The sequence below is a fragment of the Puma concolor genome, chromosome D3 (assembly GCF_028749965.1).
Source record: "Puma concolor isolate L17-30 chromosome D3, mPumCon1.1.hap2, whole genome shotgun sequence".
NCBI lineage: Eukaryota > Metazoa > Chordata > Mammalia > Carnivora > Felidae > Puma > Puma concolor.
This window is the reverse complement of record NC_141678.1, coordinates 45,673,217-45,681,415: the sequence shown is the minus strand read 5'-3', so window position 1 is coordinate 45,681,415 and position 8,199 is coordinate 45,673,217. Positions and strand designations below refer to the sequence as shown.

General features: G+C 39.2%; 1 pseudogene; it reads right to left on the bottom strand.

The window, feature by feature from the left end:
* Positions 1 to 5,650: 5,650 nt before the first annotated feature.
* On the bottom strand, positions 5,651 to 6,467 carry LOC112868272 (ferritin light chain pseudogene; annotated as a pseudogene).
* Positions 6,468 to 8,199: the final 1,732 nt, after the last annotated feature.

The following is an 8,199-nucleotide window of genomic DNA, read 5'->3' as shown; positions in this document are numbered from 1 at the left end:
ATGTCACCTGGAAGAACTATAGACTATTGGGATTAGAATAGGCTTTAGATTGAGTAAGAAGGGTCTTTAGAATTAATCTAACCTAACACCCTGATTTTACAGATAAAGAGAACTGAATCATACAAATGTGAAATAAGCTGCCCACATCCCCCAAACCAGTTAGTAGCAAATTCATTTTTATTTTTTTAAATATTTTTAAAAAGTTTATTCATTTGCTTTGAGAGAAACAGAGACAGCACAATTGGGGAGGGGCAGAAAGAGAGGGAGACAGAGAATCCCAAGCAGGCTCTGCACTGTCAGTGTAGAGCCCAACACAGGACTTGAACCCATGAAACTGTGAGACATTATTTGAGCTGAAACCAAGAGTCAGATGCATAACTCACTGAGCCACCCAGGTGCCCTGCAAATCCATTTTTAGAACACAGGTCTAGCACTCTTTGAATTATACTACAATGTTTTTTAAAAAGCGGTACAGATTTTGAGAAAAATAAAATATGAAAGTATTTACTTTTACGTATCTCTGTATTTCTTCTTTTCAGAAAAGTAGCTTCTCCTTATAGTAACTCATATGAGCAACAACTTCACAAATTGTGATAGGTTTTTTATTTATAAAGACATGCATGTTATTTAAGAGGTGATTGACATCAAAAGAGAAAATTAAAGCCCAGTGATTCATGGAAGATTCTATAGTGCATTAGCAGTACAGGTGGAACTTGAACTGTGGTCTCAGGATTCTCAGTCAATGACTTCTTCATTTTGCCATATTGCCTCCTGCACGTTGATGTGCATTTATTTAATATCCATCATAGTGCTAGATATACTAGTCACCCTTGAAAAATAAAATGTGCCAATAAAATGTTCATTCAAGAGACTTCAGCATACATAAGATCAATTAAGTTGAGAAAGTCTAGTGAACTAAGCCTGAAGGTTTGATCAAATTCTTTGCCCTGATATTAAAAATGGTGCATATGAGAACTTCTTTCCCTTTTCCTAATAAAGCAGTTCTAGCCATTTTATACAAATATGTAAAGCATCACAACCCATCTCAAAGAGGGATTATTTATATCCATTAGGAAATGAAAGTACAGAGGCATTAAATGGTTTGTTCATTAGTCACAAGGAATAAGAATATCTCTAGGATCCCTGTGTTCCAGGTGAATCCCAGAAGAACCACACCTTTCATGGATCCAAATCAACTTTGGACCACTCCTAGAATCCTGGACATATCTGGAAAGCGAGTAGATCCTTGCACTTTATTTTAGGTTAAGTCAACCACCAACCTGGCAGAACCTGACTTGTCTGAGCAGCGTCCACCAAACTACGGCTTCTAATCTAGGTTTACTCCACTAGAACTGGCAAACCATTTATTATTCTTTGGGTGAGGTTGCATGAATCAATAGTCAAGCCAATAGCAGATGAATGGAAACCACAGAATTAAAGGTGTTTTTGGCACCAAAACCCAAACTAAAAGTGCTGATCCAGGAATGACAATCTCTAAACATTTTCAGACAAGTTAGGAACACACGTAAGACCAGCTTTGGGCAGATCCCATTTGTGGGATCGGCACCAAAGGCACAGTGCATGTTTACCTGGGCACTGAGGCTGCATCTACCCCTTTGTGCTCTGGTTATGTTTTATGCAAATTTTAAGATGCAAAGCATTTTTGTTCCAGGTTTATTTTCTTAGTCATCTTCAGACTCTGCTTTGCTTAACAGATTACCTACACTGCAATAAAAATAAAGAAATAAGTAAGTCTCTGTGCCCTTGTAAAGTTTTAAAACATTCTGATAGATAGTTGAAATGCAGATCTTTTTTCCTATAGTCCTTCAGGCCTTCAGGGCATATTAGTTCAGCAGGAGAAGATGGGGAAAGGTCTTCAGATCATGTAGAAGAGAGGGAAAGATAGAGGATTGTGTAGGAAGTGTCTCAGACTGCAGTATAGTGCCAAGAAACATTTGGCCAGATTGATGGGGAATCCTGAAATCACAGTCACCAAAGAGTCCTGTGGATTGCCAGAATGGGCCTGCCTTAGTGCCTCTGCTGTGCTGTCATTGGCTGGGAGCAGTCCTTTGGAAGTGTGGCCTTAGGGCAAATGCAGTGGTGGATCCAGAGGGACAGGATCTGAGGCTGTCAGTCAATTATGCTCTCACACCAAAAGGTCTGAGAGGAGCATTTTCATGACTGACACATGGCAACCCAGTTGCTAATGATTTTTTTCTTCACTGGTTAAACATATTTGTGTTTTACAGTTGAAAACAACTGACAGGATCTAGGCTAAGGAGGTCCTTCTGAGATATTTTAACATCACTTACATGACCACTCTTCATTTTTAATTTTAAAGAAGGCAAACTAAATAAATGTATCTAAACAGTTTATATCATAGTAAAGTGGAGTAACAAATCTAACCCAGATTAGATAATTTAGACCCCAAACTTCCATTCTCTTTGGTTCCATAGTGGCTTTTGGACCTGATGTGTGTGGGTGTCCTTTTGCCATGGTACAGCTGAATGTTTCAGCTCATCCAGATGATCACACTATATCACTGTGGAATTTTGGACCGTGTGGAGACTGTCAGAAACAAAGCCCTGCTCCTGGCCTGTAATGCAGTTTGATTCCTTCAGGCAGTCTTTCAAGACTCCTGTATCATTCAGGTGGTTTTATCTTTGAAGTAGGTATTTGCCCTGTTTTTCCCTCTTCCCCATGTTTTCTTTCTCTCTTTGTTCACCTCAGTGGTGTTATTAGAGTCCAGACACCGTAACAAAAAGTTTGATAATTACCAGAGAGATTGGTAATAATGATGTTACTTGACATATGGTGATCCAGGCTGTTCCTCCAGCTCATGTTAGGTATCTGCAGTATGAATCCTATGAGGTAACTTTCTTATACTGCTAGAGTATGTGCTTTTCCCTTGTTATCTTGATAAATCATAATTTTTCTAATTTCTTTCCAAGTTCCTTCTTTCTGTTGGTAACTCTTTTGTTTCTCCTTTGGTATTTTGGGAATAGTGATAAATGTTAGGTAGAAAAACTAAGAATGGTGAAGCATAACTGCATATGTCCTCTGTACTTTGGGACTTCTTTGTTCTTAATGTATTACCAGGAGAAATTCCCCAGATGCCTGTATGGCCAGCCTAAGTTAGATAACTTGGTACCCATCCATCTCCAAAGACACCTTGGATTTATAATGGAGATAAGGCAGAGACAGGAGAGATTACTTCAGTGAACCCTGTTCAGGGCTGCAGGAGTCCTCTGAGTCTAAATGAATAAAATGCTATGTGTTATTAGGATCAAAACAGAAACTACGTGTTTCAGTTAGCAGTTGGGATATGCAGGTGATATCCTGCATGCAAGCTGATAAATACTATTAGTTTTGAGTTTTCCAACTGTAGTAGGTACGGCTATAGACTACACGTAGTTTTTGAAGCTTATTTACCTTTTGTGACAAGACTAAGGCTCTCTTGCCCTTTCTGTGATTTGATAGCATATCGTAAAACTTTTTTAATGCACCTTCTTCTACACTCCTTCTTCTTGATTACTCAATCCAAATGGTGTAAACAAGGAGGCATCCTGAAGAAATCAAGGGAAAGAGGTTGAGGAGATTGCCTTAAAGAGTTAACCACCTTCACTTTCTTGGAGGGTTCTGGCTTTCAGATGGTTTCATTTCATAGCTCTCTGTTCTACAGTTCCTTTCTCCTTCCTCTCACCCCCACCATGCTGCACCCTACCCCCCAAAAAATATGGCTTAATCCAATTAAAAAATCACAATAACATAAATAGCAAGTAAATTCCATGTGGAAGCTTCATGATTTTGAAATGGGAAAAGCAATTGTAACATCTTTTGTTTTATAGGGGAGAAGTGCTAGTAGGGGTAGTAGGGAAAGAGGTTTGATGATGGTTGGGAGTTAAGAATAAAGGGTTAGAGGTGTTGGGGAAAGAGTTTTGATTTAGGAGCTACATTATCTTTATATTCAAAGAGATATCTTCATCTCCATTGCTTCAAATGGACCTGCTTAAAATTTTCTCCTCTCACTTCCCACCCATTTAGTATCAAAGCAACTTTGTTGAAGGAATATTTCCTTTTCCTAAAGGACTCCTCATAGAACAAGTCAAATCATTACCTCCTAACTATCTGCATTTGAAATAAGTTTTTCTTTATAAAAGCCATTATCCAGAGAACGAAAAGCCAGTCAGCAGGAGAAGATATTCAATTTCAGCAGTTGAAAGAACATCGAGATATGGGCATATTCCCTTATGTTAAAAAGGAGCCGGGAATGAACATTTTTGAACTCTTATGGTGTCATTACATATAGAAAGTCATTTAATTCTAACAGCAGATTATAAGATAGCTACAGTATTGTTAACCTTACTGCACACACAAGGAAACTGGGGCTGAGAGAGAAGTTAAGTGATTTGTCCAAGGCCACACAACTAGTATTGAAGTGGTGGAGTTAAGACTGGCTTTAGAGTCCATGATTTTCCCATTCTACTCTTCAGGGTTAGACTATAATGTCACACACACACACACACACACACACACACACACACGCACGCACGCAGCATCAGAACCATGGGTAACCCATTATGATTGTTTCTTGTGGATGAGACTTTGGATTTAATAATAAACTACCCCCTGAGGAGAAAACACCAATTATGAGGTGAGAGAATGTCTCAAACCAGACCTGGGAAGAAAAGACAGAATAGTTTTTGACAAAGCAGATGCTTTCTCTTTAAAATTTGTTCATCACTTGGCTTTTCTGATTTCCCTGCTTTATCAACCACTATTCTGTTTCCTATACTGATTCCTACTCTTTTTTTCCAAATGATTATGCTGAAATGACCCCAAACTCAGTTTTTAGAACTGTTATCAACACAGACTCTTTCTTTATATCTCATTATTCCAAGAGCTTTAAATAACAAATCAGTAACAGAAAGACAAACAAACAAACAAAAATGAAAACCAAAACCAAAAACCAAATCTGTGAGGATGACTATAAATATTTATCTCTAGGTTGGATCTTCCCCCTGAACTTCAGGCTCATATATCCAACCTCTTCAGTATCTTCACTGGAGTGTCTACAGACATCTCAGACCTAATGTGTCCAACACTGAATTCCTGACGTCCACCCTTTTCCTGCTCCACATGCCTATGCAGTTTTTTTCCATCTTAATTATGACAACTATTTGCTGCCAATTTGAGATGAAAACTTTGTCTTTGAATCTAGAGTGAGTCTCTTGTAGGCGGCATATAGTTGGATCATTTTTTCTTTTAATACATTCTGGCAGTATCTGTATTTTAATTGGCAAGTTTAATCCATTTATATTCAAAGCAATTGCTCGTAGGGAAGAACTATTTCTGCCGTTTTTCTGTGTTTTTTATGTATCAAATTTTTTGTTGTTGTTTCTCAGTTCCTCTAATACTGCCTTCATTTGTGTTTGATCTTTTTTTCCTACTGTATCATGTGATTTTTTCATTTCCTCTTCTGTATAAACTTGTAGTTATCTTCATAGTGGTTACCATGGGAATTATAACTAATAATCTTGCATTTATAACACTGTAGTTTGAATTGATACCAACTTTCTTTCTTTCTTTCTTTCTTTCTTTCTTTCTTTCTTTCTTTCTTTCTTTCTTTCTTTCTTTCTTTCTTTCTCTCTTTCTGCAAAAAAGCTTTATTGTTTTCATTTGGTCCACGGCTTGGGAGAGGGCTCAGGGTGGTTAAAAAGCTGCCTAGTGGATACAAGGAGAGACTCAAGCACAAGCCCTGGCACCTGGGGGAATGCCAGAGGGACCCTCTCAAAGGCTGCTGGGCTCCAGAGACTTCTAGTCGTGCTTGAGGGTGAGTCTTTCGAAGAGATACTCGCCCAGCCCAGCCTGGGGGCCGGACAGCCTGTGATTAGTCAGGTGGTCACCCATCTTCTTGATGAGTTTCACCTCCTCATCTAGAAAGCGATTCTCCATGAAGTCACAGAGATGGGGGTCTGCATGGGCAGAACCCAGGGCATGCAGATCCCAAAGGGCCTGGTTCAAGTTCTTCTCCAGAAGCAGGGAGGCTACCATGGCATTCAGGGTTTTACCCCACTCATCTTGGGACGGCTTCTGCATGTCTTGGAAGAGGGCGCGACCCCTGCGCTGGTTTTGCATCTTCAACAGATGCTCAGCTCCCCTCTGGCTTCTCCTCAGCCAACTCGCAGAAGAAGTGGCCCACATCCTCCAGAGCCACATCGTCACTGTCAAAATAGAAGCCCAGAGAGAGGTAGGTGTAGGAGGCCCACAGATACATATTGACCAGTCAGTTGAGGGCAGCCTCTACCTTGGTGGAATAATTCTGATGAATCTGGGAGCTCATGGTTGATGGGTGATGAGCAGCTAAATTCAAAATCGGATGTTGGCTGGTCCTGGAGGCAGAGGGTGGGCAAGAAGATGGCTCCGAAGGTTGTGACTGGAAAAAAGGTTGGAGGGTGGTCAGAGGCTGGTAGTGTTGGGAAAATGAATAAAGTTTTACACCGTAGGATGGCAGATGGGACTAAAACAAGCTCTGGTCTCTAGCTTGGAGACCCCTCTTCTGGGTTCTTCTTGCCCTGTTTGCTGCGGGCGAAAACCCCCACAGATATGGAAGCTGACAACTATAAATTACCCTTCCCACTTGCATTTGGTGCTCAGATCTTTGGAGAAACGGTCTCCTCTGAACCTGCTGGTGTTAAATAAATCTCTGATCCACTGTACAGTAGAAGGGGCATCCCTGGGTCTGTTCCGTCTGTTCCAAACACTGTTGAAGCAAGAGACAGATCCACAGGACCACCAGGAGCACTGCCCTTAGTTTCAGTACCATAAAGAAATTGTGCTCCTACACAGCTTTGCTTTCTTTATGTTATTGTCACAAATTTTATCTGTATACATCATATACCTATTAACACAGAATTATAATTTTTTATGAATTTGGCTTTTTATGAACTTAGCTTTTTATTTAATTGGCTTATCATATAGGAAACAAAAAGGGCTTTTATTTATTTATTTATTTATTTAATTTACTTAATTGGCTTATCATATAGGAAACAAAAAGAAGGTTTACAGAACAAAAAAAAATACTGCCATTTGTATTTACCTATGTATGTAGGTACATACAAAACCTTTACTAGAGTTCTTTATTTCTTCATATGGCTCTGAGTTACTATCCAGTGTTCTTTCATTTTAGTCTGAAGGAGTCCTTCTGGCATTTCTTATAGGGAATGTCTACTAGTGATGAGCTTTTTCAATTTTTTGTTTACCTGAGAATATCTTAATTTCTCCTTCATTTTTGAAAGATAATTTTGCCAGATGTATAATTCTTGATTGGCAGGTTTTTCTCCCCCATTCAGCCCTTTAAATAAATCATCTCAATGCCTTCTGGAATCTGTGGCTTCTTAATAAATTAGCTCTTCAGGTGCCTGGGTTGCTCAGTCAGTTAAGCATCTGACTCTTGATTTTGATTCAGGTCATGTTCTCATTGTTTGTGGGATCGAGCCCCATGTCTGGCTCCACACTGGAAACATGGAGCCTGCTTGGGATTCTCTCTCCCTCTCTCTTTGCCCCTCCCATGCTAGTGTGCGTGCATGTGCTCTCTCTCTCAAAATAGAAAGATAAATTTTAAAAAGGAAAGAAGAAAGGGACTGGTAAGATTTAAAAAAATTAGCTTTTTATCTTTTTAATGATCCCTTGGATATGACAAGTTACTTCTCTCTTGCTGCTGTCAAGATTCTTTCTGTGTCTTTGGCTTTCAACAATTAGATTATAACATGTCAGTGTGGATCTTATCCTATATGTGAAGTTTATCAGAGTTGGAGTTTGTTGAGTTTCTTGAATGTCAGGATTCATATCTTTCCTCGAATTTGGGAAGTTATTAGCCATTATTTCTTCAAATATTCTTTCTGCTCCTTTTTCTCTCTCCTTTCCTTCTGGAACTCACATTATGCATATGTTGGCATGCTTGATGGTGTCCCCAGAATCTCTGAAGCTGTATGTTGCTCTGTATTACTGTTTGCTTTCTATTTGTCCATAAGTTCTTTGTCCCTTCCCCCCCTTTTTTCCCTGCCTTCTTTTGGATTAATTGCATATTTAAAAAACTTTTGTTTTCTCTCCATTTTGCTATACTCTTTGTTTTATTTTTTAGTGGTTGCTTAGTGTATCTAACATGCATTTTTAAGTTATGACAGTCTACCTTCTATT